The sequence below is a fragment of the Lissotriton vulgaris genome, chromosome 9 (assembly GCF_964263255.1).
Source record: "Lissotriton vulgaris chromosome 9, aLisVul1.2, whole genome shotgun sequence".
NCBI classification, from domain to species: domain Eukaryota; kingdom Metazoa; phylum Chordata; class Amphibia; order Caudata; family Salamandridae; genus Lissotriton; species Lissotriton vulgaris.
Window position 1 is genome coordinate 1147996685 of NC_141697.1, and position 20731 is coordinate 1148017415.

Below are 20731 nucleotides of genomic sequence, written 5' to 3' on the forward strand. Positions count from 1 at the left end.
AGACAAAAGGTGACCTAAGTAGGTTACCTTTGGTCTACAATATTGCAATTTCTTTCGTGACACTTCATGATGATGTGAAGCGAGAAAGGAAAGCAAAGACAGAGTACACGTTTCACATTGTTCAGGGGTATTGGCTGCCAACAAGATGTCATCGACATATTGTATGAGAGCCACACCTGCAGGCAAAGCAAAGGAATCAAGCTCTCTTTTCAATGCTTGACTGTAAATACTTGGACTCTCAGTATAGCCTTGAGGAACTCTACAAAATCTATATGATCGATTATTCAAAGTGGAACCGAACAGATATCGGCTATCAGGATGAATAGGGATCGAAAAGAAAGCATTCTTCAAGTCTATAACAGAGAATGTGGTTGCTGTTGGAGGATCCAAAGTAAGGAGTGTCGTAATATCAGAAATCACAGGGTATTGTGGTACTACAATCTTGTTCACCTCTCTAAGGTCTATAATGAACCTGTAAACTCTAGTATCAGTATCTTTTTTCAAAATCGGGAGAATCGGGCTGTTACATATATTAAATGGAACTTCCTCAACAACCCCATCTTGAATAAGGTCATGTACAATTTGTGTGAGTGCTTCCTCACCCTCCTGTGAAATTCTGTATTGAGGCAACGTGGTAACACAGCTCCCTCCTTGACAATAATGTGTATCGGTGGGATAACCATCTGGCCCACATCAGTGTCTGAGGTAGCCCACAAAGTGTCAGGGAGTGAAGGTAATGCAATATCATCTTTAACAAGACAAGCTCACTCAGGCACAGAGTGATTATCATTCAAAATGTCACGCACTCCATCAGGAGAGCAATGTATTGTGGCTCTGAAATACTTAAGCATGTCGAGACCCACAATATTGTCTGGTGTGTTTGGAGAAAGCAAAAACGGACATTGAGCACTAAATTTATCAACATCGAATGCAAGTGGGTGTGACAGTGGGCTAAGGGAAGGTGTTCTATCGAAACCTATCGAAATAATAGTTATGCCAGACAGGGGAGCCCTTGGAACCAATTGTTTAGACAAAGCGCTACGAGTAGCTCCCGTATTGACCAGAAACCGATCAGTAGAACCCAAAACATTTGCTGTAACATAAGGACCCCTCTGATCTACTGGAACTTCAACTGACTCCTTACCTCATCCTAGGCAATCCTATGCATGAACAGAATCGTAAAGGTCAGGCTGCACATAATCGGACATTTGATACTGATTTCGTCTATCAAAAGTGTTAAACCTAACCTGTGTTCGTACATTGGTGTCGAATCGAGCACGATCATTTGTATTTCCTCTAGGCCCTGAATAACCAGACCTATTTCTCATTTGTCCCTGACCTCGCGAACCCTGTTGAGCACGCAACACTGGACAATCGGCCATCCAGTGGCCAAATTGCTTACAATACGCACATTGATTAATAGACAAATTCGAACGAGTATAAGGGGGATAAAAAGATCCACATCCGCCTCTATCATAACCTCTAGAGGGCGGACCATAAACTTGAGCTAACATAACGTTCGTTTTCAGATCTTTAGATATCTTGTCTTCATTACCTTTCGCTTCTAATTCTTGACGCTCATAATACTGAGCCATCGTTAAAACAGATGCTGGAGAAGATGTAGTCCAAGAACTTTCACTAGCTTTTAAACGGCTAGCTATCCCTGGTAACAGATTCGGAACATATTTATCGACAAAAAGATGTCTGCCTGTTTCATCTGTCAAGGACTGACCACTATAATCATGAAAAGCTTCCTCAAAACGTGTAGAGAAATCAGAAACTGGTTCATCTACCTTTTGTTTGCACAATGCTAAAACAGTCCAATCTATCTTTTTAGGGGGAATAACAGTTTTAAGCTTAGTTAATATAGCTGCAGGGAGATCTAATATTAACTTATGTGGCTTTTGAGCGGGTTCCCTCTCCACATCCAATTGTTCTAATTCCTTCCATTCCGCTCCAAAAATAGCACGATCGTTAATTCTACGAACGGTCCTCCACATATCCGGTAGTAATATCAACCCGAAAAATAAATCAATGTCACACAATGTCATAGTACAGGAATTTATAGCGCCTTCAACTTCCTCATAGAAGGCAGCTGGATTTTTACGTGGATCGGGTAGTGCTGCTTTAAGCGCCATTACATCTGAATAAAATAACCTTTTGCATCAACAGAACTTTTATCATCGTTGTCACCTGCTCCTCTAGGAGGAACATACAATGGTGCGGCTTCCCGCATGGGCTTCATATAAACCGCCATTAGCTTATCTGTTCTGAAGATAGAAGACTGCGACTCTCCGGTATGAGATTTCTGTGCAGCTTCGTCTGCGAGTTTTTTCTTCTCCTTCAAGTGAACCGTCTCAGTTCGTAATTTAACCAACCGTCTAATCGTGTCAGCCACCTGAGAGAAAACAAAAAGACCATCACGCATGTTCTTACAATCAGCTGATACATCATCAGGTTCTAAATCTGAAGAGAATTTCCGAAATAATTCAACGACTTCTGAAGCAAACGTCTCAGTGAAATATATCTGCTCCCTTTACGACCATCCCTGTATACTAGCTAAAAGATCGGAAACAGGATCAGTGCTACGTAATGCTTTACGAGCAGCTTGTCTGATATCGGCTGCACGTTGTGTGGACAGCATAGAACGAGTGTCCCGCGCCTTTCGTTTATCTGAATCGTAATCCTCACCACCTTTGGACGGAGCGGACGGGACGGCATACAGAGGTGGAGGTCGATCTAATAACAAAAAATCATCTTGTGGTTTATTAAGGACAGGGTAGAGAGGTTGTCGGACAGAGTATTGGCCAGATACCTGCAATCTGTGTTCTTTCTCCTTTCTCTCTTTCAACTCTTTCACTTCTTTCTTTCTCAACTCCAGCGCTTTGTCATACACATTGTTTCGCAGCTCCTTCTCAATCAAGGCTTGCTGACGCTTCGCTCATTCATGCACTTCTTTCTCCCACATACGCACGCATTCAAACATATCACGTCTACACTTCCGCTCAAACATACATTGCTCCACATACTCAATCTTTCGTATATCACATGACCCATGCATAGGCCAACGTAACTCAGGATCCTTGAGGGTATATCTATGCCATAACGTGCCGTACATTATGGAGAAAGACCAAATTTTATATACATATCCCTTTTATAGGGGTCTCCTCTGGGGGAGCCGGTTGCGAGTCTGCAAGTCTAAGTCGAGCCCCATTACAAAAGCAGCACATCCTTCGAAGTGCGCTGAAAACAGGCATGCCAAAAAGAATGCAAAATATGCAGTATTATACACTAAGTGGCACTTAAGGTACTTCTAGTACGTTGCGCCGTTCAAATTTGACTCATTGAAGAAAAATCTCCACATTGCCTGCCTATATGTGTTATAACTCATATATCAAATCATACAAATACAAATAAGACTAGTCTTTACCAAATACCAAATACCAAATATGCCACAGTAAGTGTTCCTAAAACTACCTTACCATACAAGGGCATCCAAAACCCATAGTACGTGCCATAAAATGGCCCTTACCAATCATAGGGTGTCCAGGTTCCAACTGCCAAGTTCTAAATTCGACCGAACGGCCACTGTACAGCGAATCGACAGAAGAGATCTCAGTCGAAGACCGGCGCCACCTGGATGGTCAGACCGGAAAGAAGGGAAAAACGCCTTGGATGCCAAGACTCGGGTCTCCTCTTGCATGCGATCGCGTCCGCAGCGAGATCCCAATCCTTCGTCGCGACCACTCCTTCGGGCATCCGAGTCGCCAATGAGCCCCACGTGTCGGGCGCAAATATGTTGTAGCAGACCTCAGCCAGACCCGCTAGTGCAAGGGGTTCGCTCTTCTCTACACAAAGTCCTCAGACCAATAGGAAGAAGTTGGCAGAGAAACTGGAATAGAAAAAAATAACATTTATTACACCTCATGAGGTGGTGCTACGGTTCAAACAATACCCTTCGGTATTGCAAGAAGTAGCACCATGAGCCAAGAAAGCATGGTATATTTATACCCGCACAGGGGCTCAAAAGAAGGCGGTACAAACACAAGAGCACAGTTTATGTACATATAAGGTAATATCAAGAGGCACAATCGATCAGTGGGAGGAGCCAACAGTTTTAGGGGAAGACAAACACATTCCTATCTGGAAATAAGTACTAACAGATGTGGACCCTACTTGACATGCGCAAAAGTGGGGGATGCTAAATATAACTTGTTGCCGGGCAGATTTCAAGCGCCGTGGACAGGAAGATAGGACAAAGCACATGGTTGACATGAGGCAGCATGTAGCAGACAAGATGGCTGCCGTAAATACAAAATGGGGTCCGCTTAATGTCAAGATAAAGGCCTGAACTAAGATGTCTTCTGCTAATGCTTAATCTAATCGATGTCAATTTACAACACTGAGACAGTGAAAAATTCATATGCCAAGGAGTGGGCTTGAGCGCTTGGTTCTGAGTTATACAGCAACCATGTGGGGTGGGATGACAGTTAATCTTATCACTTTATACCAGTAATGTTGATTCCACAACCTCAAAGGCAATACCCCATTAAAAAAGTTAGAGAGAAACTCACACAACTTGAATACCAAGGTGTAATAGAAAGTTACACTTCTCTTATGAATACTACTTTGTTCAAGTAATGAAACCTGACTATTCATATTGTCTAGTATGAGATTACAGGCACCTAAACATAGCTACACATACATTCGCTGCACAAAACATGCATTGCACAGCACTAATGAACAACATAGTATAACAAAATACAAAACACCTTTAAACATCTAGAATTGATTTTTTTGCCAGAACATAGCACCTGAAAGCAGATATTCGACTGCATTCAGCATTTTAGGTTCACAAAAGCAGTTCTCTCATGTGCCTCAATGGTAAAAGAACAGCCTGGGGTTGTTTTCAGCCTGGGTTACAGAACATTTGCAAGTTTTTTATGACCAGCCATTGTCCTATGTCGATGAGATATATCTGATGGATGATGAACTTTTAACACATTTGACAAGGGTTGATCGCATAATATTGGGATTTGCTCACATGGGCTACAAATGTAATCAAATTTAGCCCCCTCAAGGTCCTATTTGTAGGATATGAGCAATCAAGTGAAGGCAAAAGTCTAGCAACACATTTCCTCGAGAAGTGTGCAATTCGACAACCATCAAACACCACAAAGAAACTCGAATCATTGTTGGATTTCCTCAATTTCGGCAGAACTTACATTCCAGACTTCAAAGAATGGGTAAAACCATTCTTTGACATGATACTCCCAGACTTTTCAAGCACACACTTGACAACTTAACACTCACAAGTACTATGTTTAGTACAAACTGACATGACAGCTTCTAAATACCTATACACACAAGTAAACATCACCAACCTGGTGATCCATATAATTGTGGGAGCATCAGGATATACTTATATTACTTTCAATGAAAGTAACACTGTACCAATTGCATATAAATTGCACTTATACATCCATGCTGAGATGCGTTTTGCACTGCCAGAAAAGATTCTGATGGTGGTATGGACTGCTGTGGTAAGTGAAAGACCTATAGTTCAGGGTAAACACATCATTGTCGTGACTCCTGTGCTAGCCCTTGAGGCTGTCATGAAGACAGGCATTCCTAACACTAATATTTTAATTCCACAATGGATTTAGTGGGCCAACTCTCTCACTGCAACAGATGTAGACTACAGATTTGACTCTACACTAAAACACAAGCATACCTGCAATACAAAAATTAATACCCTGTGCCTAAAAAAGTCATGCCTTCTGCTCAGTATTATTATATCATCTATACTAATAGTTCTGCACAGCCTGCTATAGGGACAAAACATCAATACTCGAAATCGTGCACCATTGTTAAGAGTTGGATTGGGGGTGGTGAATTCTGCCCTCACAAGACCTACACGCACTCACCAGGTAATTGCACAGCGCAGCTGGCAGAACTTAGGGCTCTAAATCTGGCACTGGAAAATACGGATCCCGGATTTCCCATACTGATTGTTTGTGATTTTTTTTATTGTGTCCAGTCTTACAAAGAGTACTTACACTACTGGAGCCGGAATGGATGCAGAGTTTGCAAAGGGTACACGATAAAGCACAAAATGCTTTGGGGACAGGTAGCAAACCTCAAAGAGTGTTTGCTGCGGACTCATGTAATACGCACACTGAGACATCAGTATGTAGGAATACATGTTGTAGGGATTTCCATGCCTGATAAAGCTGCAAAAGCAAGTGCAAACAGTTGCAGTCGCTGCAAATAATAGTTCAAGGATGAGGCTAGGTGGAGACATCATGATAGCTGTCAACGTTGTGTGTGAGGGTGATAGAGCGCGCAGGTCGCCCGACTCTTTATTTTACCAAAATGTACGCACTTGGGCCCATAACGTGTTTTACCACTGTAATTTTATGAATCGGGCGAGCTTACACATCACTATCAGTAATTCTTTGTTCCTTACTACTATTTCCAGTGTACCTGACTTACCAATCCTCGTCTCAGGTACCTGTGATCACGACAGATCAGGAGCTAGCAAGTGTAGGGAGATAATACTAAGCAAAATACCTTGTACATTTGAATAACGACTTTATACTTTTGTAATAACCACAGACACCTGGAGGGTTTTCAAGACTTTATCTAAATCATAAAAGGTTTTCGTATGCCATGAGAATGAAAGTTACACAGGTTTAGAACATCAATAACTAAGCTAAAGACAATAATATAGCTATAAATCAAAGCAAGTAACATTTAAGATTTTCAGGATTCTAAGGTTGGAAATAAGGAATATACCTTGGGTACTATATGCTTCTCAGTGTTACTAAAGGCGGGTAAAGAAAAGGAACATACTAATCAGAGTGATTTCTAATATACTATGGGTCTAAGGGACAACGACACTTCAATGAGTCTTTATACCAACTAGTACATATTCTCTAAAGGAGAAAAAATGGAACATACTATATGAGCACAACAGATTTAGAAAGTTTACTAAAAGGTAAGGGGAAAAATATGGAACATACTAGTAATCATTTGCATGAAGGAATTTTATATGAAGACAGGAAATAACATCGGCAAGATTTGCTTTATTTGGAAAATAGGAAAGAGAAAGATATACGAACACCCACACAAATTATATTTACCTAGAACGGGAATGAAGACTAACCCTGGCCACTGGTCAGTGGGGAAAGGCGAGGAAAAGGACCCTCAAGGACTTAGAATGCCAGTAGGCGAGCAGGTACAGCTCATGGACAGTCAGGACAGGATACCCCTCAGGATTTGGATCAGGACTGGGCTCATCAAAGGGTACGACCAACACCTGCAGCTTCGGATGCAACGCCTGCGCTACTCCCTCTCTGCACGGAATCTGGCAATAACCCCGATTGGGTTGTCGAATCTCCCAGCAAAAGTGCTTCGCCAGCACTTAAGACTATTCCACCCCAGTGAGTTTGTGGAAATTATGGACAGAGTGCTCCGCAGCTCTCTGTATCAATCACCTAATAGAGTTCATAGGGTCGGTGACAGGTCAGCTACTCGGACAAGTCGGACAATTTCTCTAGCTAAACCTAGACTAGTTATACTGTTTTCGGGTCAGTGAACCACCCACAAATGTTGCAAATGACAGGATCCCCAACTTTGGATTGGACAAGAGAGGTGGTTAGGTCATTGTCACCACCTAGAATTTTGTGTTCCCACAATTAATATTTATTTTTCGTACCCACCCCTTACATTCCAGTTCCCATGGCCTACGTGTAAAAGAGAACAATAGTACACACAGTGGACTAACAATTTTGTATCATTTTCAGGTGTAGTTCAGCTTCTTCTCGCTGGGTCAGAGTGCAGGTTCCCAGGAGCATCTCAGCTTCGGCAGCCAGCTGGCTGAGTTCCACTGCTGCAAGACATGGGGGCATATAATCAAGGGGGTTTATCTCCGCTTTTTTGGCTTTAAAAGCCAAGAAAGCGGAGATAATATTATCTCCCTATTACCTAGCTGTTGCTAACACCAGTTAGCGACAGCTAGTAGGAGATAGCGACCATCTTGGGCCCCACTTTGCATGTCAGTGATATTTATCACTAATGACATGCAAAGTGGGCGTGCCAAGATGTTAGAGACTGAAAACAGTCGCTAACATCGCTATCTCCTATTACCAACTTTTGGAGATATTCGCGCTAAGCGCGAATATCTCCAAAAGCTAACACCTGCCCTGAGCAGTTCTTAGCCATGTTATCCAATGGGAGGTGGATAACATGGCTAAGAGCATTAGCTCGGTAATGCATGAATATTGCTGACTTTTCAGCGATATTCATGCATTGCGGCGATTTTTATCGCATTTGCGATAAACCTTGGTAATACCAAGGTTTATTTGCGGTAAAAATCGCCGCAGCTCAGCTGTAAATATTTGTCTCTAACTAAGCAATAGCGATAATTATCGCTATTGCTTGGTAATATGCCCCCAGGTTCTCTTATCACGTGGTCAGTTCCACCCAGACTTCTAAGATGGAGAGGCTCCCCGTTCCCAGGCCCATATATGCGCGGTACATGAAAAGTAAGCTAAAACAAATTAGAATCACAGGAAAAAATGAATACACTGTATACCGTGATTGACTATACTACATCCCTTACTTTATAATATCTATAGCATTAGGTGTTTAGGCAGAATGAAACATTTGTGCAAAGCAGCGGCTGCAAGCAAGTTGCATGTTAAAAACAAAGCGGCCATTTTTGTCATAATGCGCATGTGCAACATGTTCCCTCCAGAACTGCGAGTGCGTCACATCACGTGAGTATAACCGACGCATGCACAGACTAGAATCCTGCAAAGCAGCGATCAGTCAGTGTGCAAGCTTTGTTAGGATTAGAAAACACATAAGCAAGCGTCTCTGGGACACCTGCGTGTAGTGTGAAAGTGCAATATTAATAACGGAACAGGTTGATTATTAACATTAAAGATTATGCGAGGTTCTTGAATTCAAGCAAGTCGCGTAACGTGCAAATCCTTGCTCCATCAATCCCCTCTTTGATGATATTTACTATCATCACTATTAATGGAACCAGATGCCAACTTTCTCTTTCAGATCTCATTCATCTCAATCTCAACAAACTTGTTATTGAGCCTCTTCTCTGCATCCTTATTAGGATGGGAATTTTTGGCTCTTTTATAAATTTGATTTCTCAGCTCTTCTAATTCAAGTTCATCGACATTCCTTTTCACTCCTCTCTTTTTCACCGCATACTTCTTTCTGCATTTTTGACATTTGCAGCAAATTATTATGATCAACACAATTAAACTTAATCCAGCTATTGGCATCAGTATTTTATTCACAAGACTTTTACCTATGTTAGAAAATTAACTACCTAACTACCTACAGAGGAGAGACCATCAGTTAGTCTCTTCCAGGCACTGTCAACCTCCAGTGGTTTGAGTTCCTTTTCCAAATTAGTTATGTTTCTCACATATTTCTTAATTTCAACACTCTTATCTGGAATGTAAGTGCAACAATGTTGCGCTTTCAACATTCTACAGACTCCGCCCTCTTTTGCCAATAAGGTATCAAGAGCGAGGCGATTTTGTAAAACCATTGATCTGATCGCAACCAATTCGGTATTGACCAGCAGGAATCCCGCAGCAGTATCAGTTGATAACCGATACACTACTGTAGACAATTTGCAAATTCGGTGTGTTTTCAGAACCACTCCCACTCCAGGTATCAGTGCACTAAATATCACCTATAATTTCTCCTACACTTTCTCTTCTACTACGCACTAAACCATTAGTGTTTTCATTGCTTCCAGCGGCGTTGTTCACATGGTATATTTTCGGGAAGACAATGCCAAAATAGCAGCTTCCATACCAGTGATCCGGTAATTTGAAATAAGCCTTGTTTCCACATATATAATAAATTCCAGGAAACACAGGTTCTGACCCATTTTTGAATCCCCAACCTCCAATTACCTTATAATTGTGTTCGCATTCACTGGAACCGATGAATACATTGTTACAATAACTAGTCTTTTCTCTATGAAGGCAAAGTTTTCCCTTTCTTTCGAAGTCCAACAACAGTGCAGGATTAGCTTCACCATTTGAGGTGCTTTCCATGTTTTCTGCCCATTTAGGAGTTTTCTGTCTTTTGTCATTGGCTTTTCTTTGGTAACTTTCCCTTCTTTTCTCTGCCATGTTTAAAAACATTTTCTCTTCTTCGTGTAATGAACAGGTTAAATTATCCCTGTGTGCATCACCTAAATCTATCACGCCTACTGTCAGAAAATATTCTCCCATATAACGGGTCACATCGCTTTTTATATGTACAATATTCAGGTTTCCCCGAATAGGAAGTTCAGAAAAAATTACGTCAGTGTTTGAATAGTAATACTGTAGGGTGCTTCTACAAAATAAACTAGCTAATATACTACAGGAAATTCCATAGGTTAGGGGTAAATGGTGATAGGTCACACCTTCAGCTACGGAAGTGGGTAGCTTCATGCAGACATAACAATCTTCTATTTCCATAGCTTCTACATATTTTACTAGCAGATTTGCAAATACATTTAAGTGTGTTCTGTTTTTGATCCTGTGGAAATGTAGTCCTCCCTCATCTGATGCATCTATGTCCATTTTTGTCTGTCTAAGGCTAAGAGTCTTCTTGTGTCTTTCTTCAGTTTGTATCACTTCTGTGTCTAGAGTCGCTTGTTTAGTAGGGTACAGGTTAGTTTCTTTACTTAACATGAACGGAATGGTAATTGTTAGTCCTATCCATAATATCAGTACTATGGCTAAACTACACAAACCTACTTTGCAGCATGTTTTACAACAGTTTCCTCTAGGTCTTCCATTCACATTTGAATCAGACATTTTGGCTTAAAAGAAGCTTTCCAACCCCTCTTCGTAACTTTACACAAGAGGCTTACGCAATTTCACTTTCAGGTTGGGTCTTTTTCGTCGGAACCCTGATCAGCAATCGATTCTTTGTCGCTTTCGTTGCTTATCTCGGGATCTTCGAATTCTTCTAACACCAGGTAAGTCCACTCAGGACTCCGATGATTTTTGTTTTGTCTTTTTATTCTGCTACTCCTTCTTTTAGGTTGAACTCCAGCTCTTTCTCTTTCACTGGCAGCCTTTTTCCGGTCTTCTAGTTTTTCCTCTACAGTTTTCAATCTCAGTCTCAGTCTTTTTATGAATCTTGGTTCACTCTTCTTCTTCTTATGTCTTTTAACTGTCACTGTAGTTTGGCTCTCCTCACGAGCCCTTTTATTTTCGTTCAGTTGTGGCACATTTGTTTCAACAATATCTCCGTTCCTTCCTGTCTGACTAGTTCCAGGTCTTACTTCAGATTCTTCCGCCTGGTTTCTAAGCTGACCTTGTTCAGGTGTATGCTGACTTTGACTTTTGACTGTTTCAGACTCTGTCTCCTGAACACGCTCGTCTACTTCTATCTGTTCCTGTTCATGCACTTCGACCCCTTGATCTTCTTCCGCATGAACTTCAGCCCTAATTACCATCTGTCCCTTTTCGGTTTCTGGAGTTTTTGGAGGGGTGTCAATGACTTGTTCTGACCCTACTTGTCCTATTTTCTTATCAAGTTTGATGTGATTCTCGATAACCTGATTTTCTCCGTCTGTTCCTGTCTCGACCTCACTATCCCACTCTCTATCTAGGTAGGAGTACTTTCTGGTTCTTATTGAATCAAGAATCAGATCGTCTGCTGGAAACCATTCGTCTTGACTGGTGCTCGGTTGTTCGTCATCAGCTAGTTCCGGACCCTCATCTGGAGACCCCTCAGCTGCACAACCTTCAGCCTCAGTCGCTTCTTCTTCTGTCGCCTTCTTGGTATGACTAGCATGGATCCACTTTGGCACCCCTGTAAGCATGGGCGAATTATGTGAATTTGCGATCCACAAATTTTGCGGATTTGCGAATTCGCGATCCGCAAAATTTGCGAATTTGTGGATTTTTGTTTTTTTGCGTGTTTGCGGGGTTTTTTGCGTGTTCGCGGGGATTTTTGAATCTTCGCGAGCCGCTTGCATAGCGAAGTTACCCATGCAGTCGTTTATGGGAGAGGGAGAGAGAGATAGATAGATAGATAGATAGATAGATAGATAGATAGAAAGAGAGAGAAAGAAAGAGAGGGAAAGAGAGAGGGAGAGAGAGAACGAGAGAAAGAAAGAGAGGCCGGATCTCTGAAGGGCCAGATTCCTGAGTTGCCCCTACAGAACATACAGCTTTTTATTTTTAGCAAAATGCATATGAAAATTGTGCTGTAAAGGTCTCTTTTAGTTTAACCCCTCCTGACAACTCAAAATGGGTGTATTTGCCATCCTCTCCCTTCTTCCTGTTTTTTATATCTGTAAGTGCTTCTTGATGAGGTTTAATTCCTTGGACAGGTGCCTCGTTGCCTACTTGTAACTATTCTCTGACCCTGCTTCAAGGGTCAGAGCAGGGTCAGAGAATAGTTGCAAGTAGGCAACGAGGCGCCAGGAAGCAATTAGCAGCAGGTGTCCAAGTTGAAGTTAATTTGTTTGTAAGCCTTTTGTAAAAGGTTACAAAGAAATTAGGTTCAACTTTTGCACCTGCTGCTGTAACCCTTGCTTGGCTGAAAATTCGTCCCCGCTGATTCGCGGATTTTACCGCGATTTCGCGAGATTCGCGGATCGTGAAATCGCGGAAAATCCGCAAATTCGCCAGCGAAACGGATTTTACGCCCACCCTTACACCCCTGCACATTTCACTGCAGTTGTGGTGACAAGAATCACTTGTCGGGATTTTCCCCACCTCGGTGCAAGGCAGCTCTTCCGGGTGTGTTTCTTTAACACAACCCAATCACCGGGTTTCAGATTATGGACTGGAGCTGTCGGCCAGGCAACGGCGTCCTCCTCAATCTGGTGAGAGATAGAACGCACTTGGTCACCCAGCTGCTTGCAGTATTCTAGTACCAAATCATCAGAAATACTTAGCAGTTTGTGTCCTGGTACCCCTGCCTGTTGCATCACTCTTCCCATTAGTATCTCAAGGGGACTCAGGCCTGTCTTTCGGTCTGGAATGCTTCTCAATCCCATCAGGACAAGAGGTAAAGCGTCTATCCAATTCAATCCAGTAGAGTCACACATTTTTCCCAATCTTTACTTTATAGTGCCATTCACCTGTTCAACTACTCCAGAAGCCTCTGGATGATATGCACAGTGCAGTCTTTGGGTAATTTTGAATGCTTTATAGAGTTCAGTTAATATGTCATTGGCAAAATGCCCACCTCTGTCCGATTCAATTGTGACTGGGAAACCGTACCTAGGTATCAGTTCCCTTAGTAACAATTTGGCTACAGTAATAGCATAATTTTTCTTTGCTGGGTAAGCCTCCACCAATCTTGAGAACAGACACACTATAACCAAAACGTACCTATATCCTTTACACGTGGGTAACTGAATAAAATCAGCCTGGAGTCTGATAAAAGGACCCTCTGCTTTTCCAATTGTACTTTGTAACACTACTGTTTTCTTCCCAGGATTAAATTGCTGACAAGTTAAACACCTCTGGCAAAGTTCCTCTGCAATGTTCCTGAACTTCGAATTGTACCACATTTGTTGGAAAACACGGACCATCGCATCCCTCCCTATGTGTGAGTCTCCATGTACTAGTCTGGCCATGGGAGCAACCATACTGTCTGGCAACACAGGCGTACCACCACGACAAGCAATGACACCATCTCTATCTCTCGGTTGACATCCATCTTTCTCCCATCTTTCCTTTTCTTCTGGTTCTGCTGCCAGTTGCAACCCTTTCAGTTCCTCCCAAGTAGATACATTCACAAACACCATAAGTTGGCAGCTGTTTCCGCCTCCCCATAATTTGATATTCAGCGACATTTTGTGTCGCGCACAATATTGGGCTATTTGGTCAGCATATCTATTTCCAGCTGTCACATCCTCATTACCAGATTTGTGAGCAGCACACTTGACCACCGCCAATTCTTTGGGTAACTGGATTGCTTCCAGTAGGTTCTGTACCACTTTTGCATTTCTGATAGGGGTACCTGAGGAAGTCATGAATTCTCTTTGCAGCCACAACTGGCCGAAGTCATGCACAACCCCGTAACCATATTGGCTATCAGTGTATATGGTTACTCTTTTGTTTGTCCCTTGTTTACAAGCTTTTGCCAATGCAATCAATTCAGCTACTTGTGCAGATTTTATTTCACTTAAGTAGGATGCTTCTAGTGTCTTTTCTAGAGTGACTACAGCATAGGCAGCACTCAGACCTCCATCCGCATGTCTTAAACAGGAGCCATCCACAAACATTTCAAGATCTTCTACTGGTAAGGCTGTTTCTTTTATATCAGGACGTGGTTTAGTGCTAAATTCAGTTAGGTCAATACAATTATGTTCAATTTCACCCTCAACTTCTGCATTTTGGGTGTTTGGTAACAAGGTTGCTGGATTTAGTATGTTACATCGAGAAATTATCACATTTTCTGCACCTACAAGAATTCTCTCATACTTAGTCAGCCGACTTGGTGTGAGATACTGAGTCTTGGTTCTGGTCAGTAGGATTACAACTGCATGTGGAACATACACAGTTACTGGATGTCCCATGACAATGGACTCACTTTGTTCAAGACTCGTGCAAGTTGCAGCTACTGCTTTCAGACATCCAGGCAATCCAGCAGCCACTGGATCTAAGGTGGCAGAGAAATAGGCCACCGGACGTCTGGTCAGACCATGAACTTGTGTTAGGACTGAGAGTGCACAATTGTCTCGTGTGTCACAAAACAGGTCAAAGTTTTTAGAATAGTCAGGCATTCCTAATGCAGGAGCTGAACACAGACAATTTCGCAACTTTATCCAGGAGGTCATACTTTCATCATCCCATTCAACTGGATCTGTAACTCCTTTCTTGGTCATCTTTATTAATGGTTTTGCTAGAACGGCAAATCCCACAATCCACTGTCTACAGTATCCTACCACTCCCAAGAACATCCTGACTTCTTTTTGAGTTTGTGGTAACTCCATGTCTAGAATTATTCTAATCCTTTCTGTAGTGACTTTCCGGATACCTTTTTCTATCTGGTGCCCCAGATATTTCACTGAGTTTTTACAAAACTGCAATTTATCAAGTGATACTTTATGTCCTCCTTTGCCTAAATGATTTAACAATGCAATGGTATCAGTAACACAGTCGTTCTGACTTTTAGACGCTACTAGGAGGTCGTCTATGTACTGGACCAAAACCGATTCTCTAGGCAAGACAAGTGATTCAAGGCATCTTTTTAAAATCTGGTTCAAAATCGAAGGACTCTCTGTGTACCCTTGAGGGACACGATTCCAGACATAGACATGACTGTCGAATTCAAATGAGAAAATAAATTTGCTGTCTGGGTGCAATGGGATGGAAAAGAATGCGTGACATAAGTCATTGACGGTAAACCATTCCGAATTCCATGGAATTTGGTACAAGATCACTGCAGGGTTTGGCACAATGGGACAGCAAGGTACAACAATCTGGTTTACCTTTCGCAGGTCCTGCACTACCCTGTACTTTCCACTAGGCTTTTTAATTCCAATAATGGGTGAATTACAAGGACTGCTAATTACTTCCTGTATGATGTTTGCTTCTAGCAATCTTTTTACTTCTATGGCAACTCCAGCTTTCACTTCCGCATTCATTTTATACTGTTTTATATTTGGGTAAACTGCATTTGGTTTGATGGCTATTTGAACTGGGTCTACATTTGCCATTAGCCCCACATCTCTCCCGGTGAAATCCCACACATCTGGTATCACCCTCTGTTGGAGCTCTTCAGGTAAGTCCTGTATTGTCAGTTTCTTAATTTCTGAGTCAGGCCTTAGTAACATCAATTTGTACAGTCCATCTTCCTCTGGGGTCTAAATTTCAACGCCCTTTGGTGTGCAAAAGATGGTACAGTTCATTTTGCACAGCAAATCACGTCCCAGCAAATTCACAGGACTTGAGTCGCAGACGACAAATCTGTGCATCTCTTTAAGATTCCCTATAGAAATCTCCATTGGTTCAGTTACAGGAGTTCTAATTATCTGATTTGACACGCCCACTACTTGGATAGCTTCTCCCGAGAGGGGTAGGTTTGGAACGTCTGCTGTTCTTACAGTAGAATGGGTAGCATCAGTGTCCAACAGAAAGGTGACGTCATTTCCTTCAACCTTTCCTTCAATGTAGGGCCCTGTCTGGTCTACCGGTAAGTAGGCGCCAAGCGCGCACTCCTCGTCCTCCCCCCTCAGGCCCCGTCAGTATGGTTCATCACAGAGGAATGTATCATTCAACAGGAATTGCGAGGTTGCTACGTTTCTATCCTCCCTTCCTTCCCATACCTCAACCTCCTCATTCTGCTGAGCCTTGTGCTTAAAATTTTGCCTAGGTGCACGAGGCAACTGATTCTGTTTTACCTGTTGCTGGGTTTTTCATGGCCCCTCATTCTTCACCTGTGGATTTAAATAATTATTTTTCATGTTACCATGCTGCAAAATTGGACATTCGTCTCTCCAGTGCCCTATCTGACTGCACCCATGGCAGGGGAACTTCTTCTTGGCCTCCTCTCGACTCATTTTTACTCGGGCTTCCCTCCTCCCCCAGAGTTTGTGTTCGGAGTATTATTATTCACTTTACTTAACTGTTTTTCCTGCTGTTCGGCCAGTTTCACTTGTGCCCACATTACCTTCTCCTTAAGGGCTTTTCTTTTGTTCTCCATTTCATCCTCGCAGTATTTTGCATACTTCAGGACCTCATCTATGGGTTTTCCCTGCCAACAGATCCTATTATCTCTGATCCACTGTGAGATCTCAGGCCTCAACCCCAACACAAATCGGTAAATGAAATGGGTCATATCCTTCATTTCAATGTTATCGATTCCACTGTAGGTTTTGAATACCTGTAGCAGTCGTTCATAGTAGGAGTGAACAGTTTCATCACGATTTTGGGTAGTTCTATCTGTTCGGGTCCAATCAGTTTCTTTTGCTGGCACTTTCTCTTTTAAGTATTGTATTACTTTATCATATTTTCTCATTACCTCCGGCGAGGGAGCTCCGGTTCTGGAGTCCCTCTCATACTCTTCACAGGGCCAATCAACTGCAATTTTGCATTCTGTCCACAAATGTACAGGCACTACAATGTCAAAGAACCCATCCAGGTCCTTCAGGAGACACTTCTGGACCTTAACGAATCTCTCGACCTGCCTATACCATTCTACAGGTTTCTCTCGTAGTTTAGGGAAATCATTGGTGAATGACACAATATCCTGTCTGGACCATGGAACATGTACATATTTCCCACCTGGTACTTCTCTCATGGGATACAATTTTTCTGCCCTGTCAACTTCTTGTAGGACATATTCAGAAGTCTTAGGTCTAGCCTTACTATCTTCCTTTTTCTTTGCCCACCTGGTTTTCCTCTTTTCTAAATCCCCCCATTTCTGCAGCAAATTCAACAATTCTTTTATCTGTACCTTTTTCCCTGACACATTCATGTTCTCCAGGTCTTTATCTGAAAATTCGGCTCTGTAGGGCTTTTGTAAGACTTTGGATTTGCTAACATCTATTCCCATATTGGCTGCTGTGTCCATTAGTTTATCATGGAACACTCTGGTGTTTCGGGTAAGGCTTTTGCTTATAAACAGTAACTCCTCTTCACTAAGAGTGTTTAACCTGTCTAATCCCACATTTCCAGCTATTAGTTCCTCCATTTCTATTCTTAGTTTATAGATATCTAAAGGTTTGGGCTGGGGAGTTTCCTTTTCTAATTCTCGGGTCCATCGATCTAGTTCCTCCGGAGTCACTACTGTGGCACTCCGGGTCCCTGAAGCTGTTTCAATCAGGACTTTGTTTTCCCTAGTCTGAGGCCTCGTCCGGGGTATACTGCTTTCCGGTTCCCTTATGGGCAGATCCATTAGGGAAATCACAGATTCACATTTGCTTGCCTGATCATCAACGATGAGAGGCTCCTTCCTGGGCTGCGCTACAGCAGGAGAAATAACTGGAGTTTTCGTACTAGCCTGTCTATCCCCATAAAGAGGGACAACAGGACCAATAGATACTGGAATTGTCAGGGCTTCAGGACTGGGATTTATCTGTGCTATTGTCTGAATGAGTTTATTTCGCTGTTTAATTAAGGCTTCTTTTTCTCGTTCGTGCAAAACCCTTTCAATGGATGGGTCATGTAATACTTGCGGAACTAAAGGTGGATACAGACTCAGGGCAGTTGGGACTGTCATAACTGGTCTTTCATCACCGAATGGTCTATAATTTGGGACAGTGGTATCAGGTCTACAAAATCCGTCCCTACTAGTTTGCCTATTACCTATACCTGTTGTATCTGTTTCACTGGCCCTTCTACTTCTAGGACGTCTAAAAAATGGGTTTTTGATACTTAGGGACCTGGACTCCTCATCATAAGGAGGTGGATTTTTCATAAATAAATCCTCCAGATACTCATCTTCTGATTCTCCTGCAGCCATCAGGTGTCTGGTTTTCTCTGTGCATTTTCCTCCCACGGGTTCCTCTATACCAAACATTGGAAATAGTCCCTCAACCATCATATTCTGTCTCCACTGTTTCATCTTCTTCTCTTTGGTTTCTCGCTGCAATTGCTGATACCATTTGCTCACTCCCTTATCCATTCTGGGTCTGTCTCGCTCTTGAGCCTCAATCTCCCATTCCTCTAGAGCCTCATATTGAGTCAACCTTGGTCTGGGATGTAAGTCATTCATTCGGGTCCTCAAATTAAACAAAATTCTACCATTGAATGAACCATCTAAGGGAAAGGCTAAGATTCCATCATCCTCAGTATACTTTGCCCAATTTTCCAACCATACGCAGGTATGATACCCTTTGTCAAACATCATAAAGGATTCGGGAGTATTAGGTGGTGGAATGATTACACCCTCCCTAGTTCTGACGGGCTTGTCTTTCTTGAAATAATTCTTGATCTTTTCGGCAAATGACATTTTCCTTTTGCTTCCGTACATATTGTATGGTCTACCTCTGAGCATCTGCTCCTTATGAAACCCTAGATTTTTCGGATCAGGTAAGAATTCGGGATACCACATATACCTCTCCAAGCTATCTTCAAGCTCAGATTGCGAAATTTTGGTTTATAAACGTGCTTCCAATGCTAGCGCGTCTTTCAATTTTCAACAACCAATCAACACCAAGGTTGCAAATATTTTCGACCAATGGGTGCGCGGCCTTTTCGCGAGACGCGGTCTCACGCTCCGGCACTCACCCCTCCTTTACAATACCAGCTTTGTTACACACCCGCTGTTTCAACCAATACCAGCGCGGCACGGAGTTACGTCAGCGCGGCTTTGCGACCGACTCCCTCCTTCACAAGGTAACGGAAACCTTGAATTTTTCTTAAAGTGCAAGTGCTCAATTTAGTTAACATAACAGTTAGTATAACAGTAAGTATAACATTCGCCACTGTGCTCGAGTGTTTTAAAAAGAAAGAAGGTTTTTGTTTCACTGCAAATAAACCACTTCTGTCTACTTTTCATTCACTACGGATAGACCCTTCTGCCTACCCTTTCACACAAGCATTAGGGAACCTGTTACTTCTTCGACTCATCCACTCTTTCCGGGATATATACTAAGTCAAAAGTTTCACCATGGCACTCCTTTGCTATCATTCAATCTCCGATGAACCTACTACAACTAAAGTTTCCCTAGTGGACTCGTTGCTACCATTTATTCAACTACTCACTCAGAAAATCCTAATTAGCGCTTCCGGTTCTACCTAACCATGCACTAATCTTCCTCGCAACCAGTGACCTCACAGCTAAGTGGATTCTGCTCACCACTCGCTATTCTATTTCCCCGGGGATTCCAGACAACATAGAACAATCACTAACAACTTGTTAATCACATGCAATAATATAGCAGCATTTCATAAAATATAAATTCAAAACATTTTATATCATTTTCAAAGCAATATTTCCGATCGGTTTTAGCAGAAAAAATATTTTTTAGCAGCAATAAAATTTTTGCAGCACATTTTATAGAATCACGGTTTATTCACAAAACATCTTATCTGCCTATCTTAACTAGTCCTAACCATAGCTCTGCTACCAGAAAATTACTGATAGAGCGTGCAGGTCGCCGACTCTTTATTTTACCAAAATGTACGCACTTGGGCCCATAACGTGTTTTACCACTGTAATTTTATGAATCGGACGAGCTTACACATCACTATCAGTAATTCTTTGTTCCTTACTACTATTTCCAGTGTACCTGACTTACCAATCCTCGTCTCAGGTACCTGTGATCACGACAGGTCAGGAGCTAGCAAGTGTAGGGAGATAATCTTAAGCAAAATACCTTGTACATTTGAATAACGACTTTATACTTTTGTAATAACCACCGACACCTGGAGGGTTTTCACGACTTTATCTAAATCATAAAAGGTTTTCGTATGCCATGAGAATGAAAGTTACACAGGTTTAGAACATCAATAACTAAGCTAAAGACAATAATATAGCTATAAATCAAAGCAAGTAACATTTAAGATTTTCAGGATTCTAAGGTTGGAAATAAGGAATATACCTTGGGTACTATAGACTTCTCAGGGTTACTAAAGGCGGGTAAAGAAAAGGAACATACTAATCAGAGTGATTTCTAATATACTATGGGTCTAAGGGACAACAACACTTCAATGAGTCTTTATACCAACTAGTACATATTCTCTAAAGGAGAAAAAATGGAACATACTATATGAGC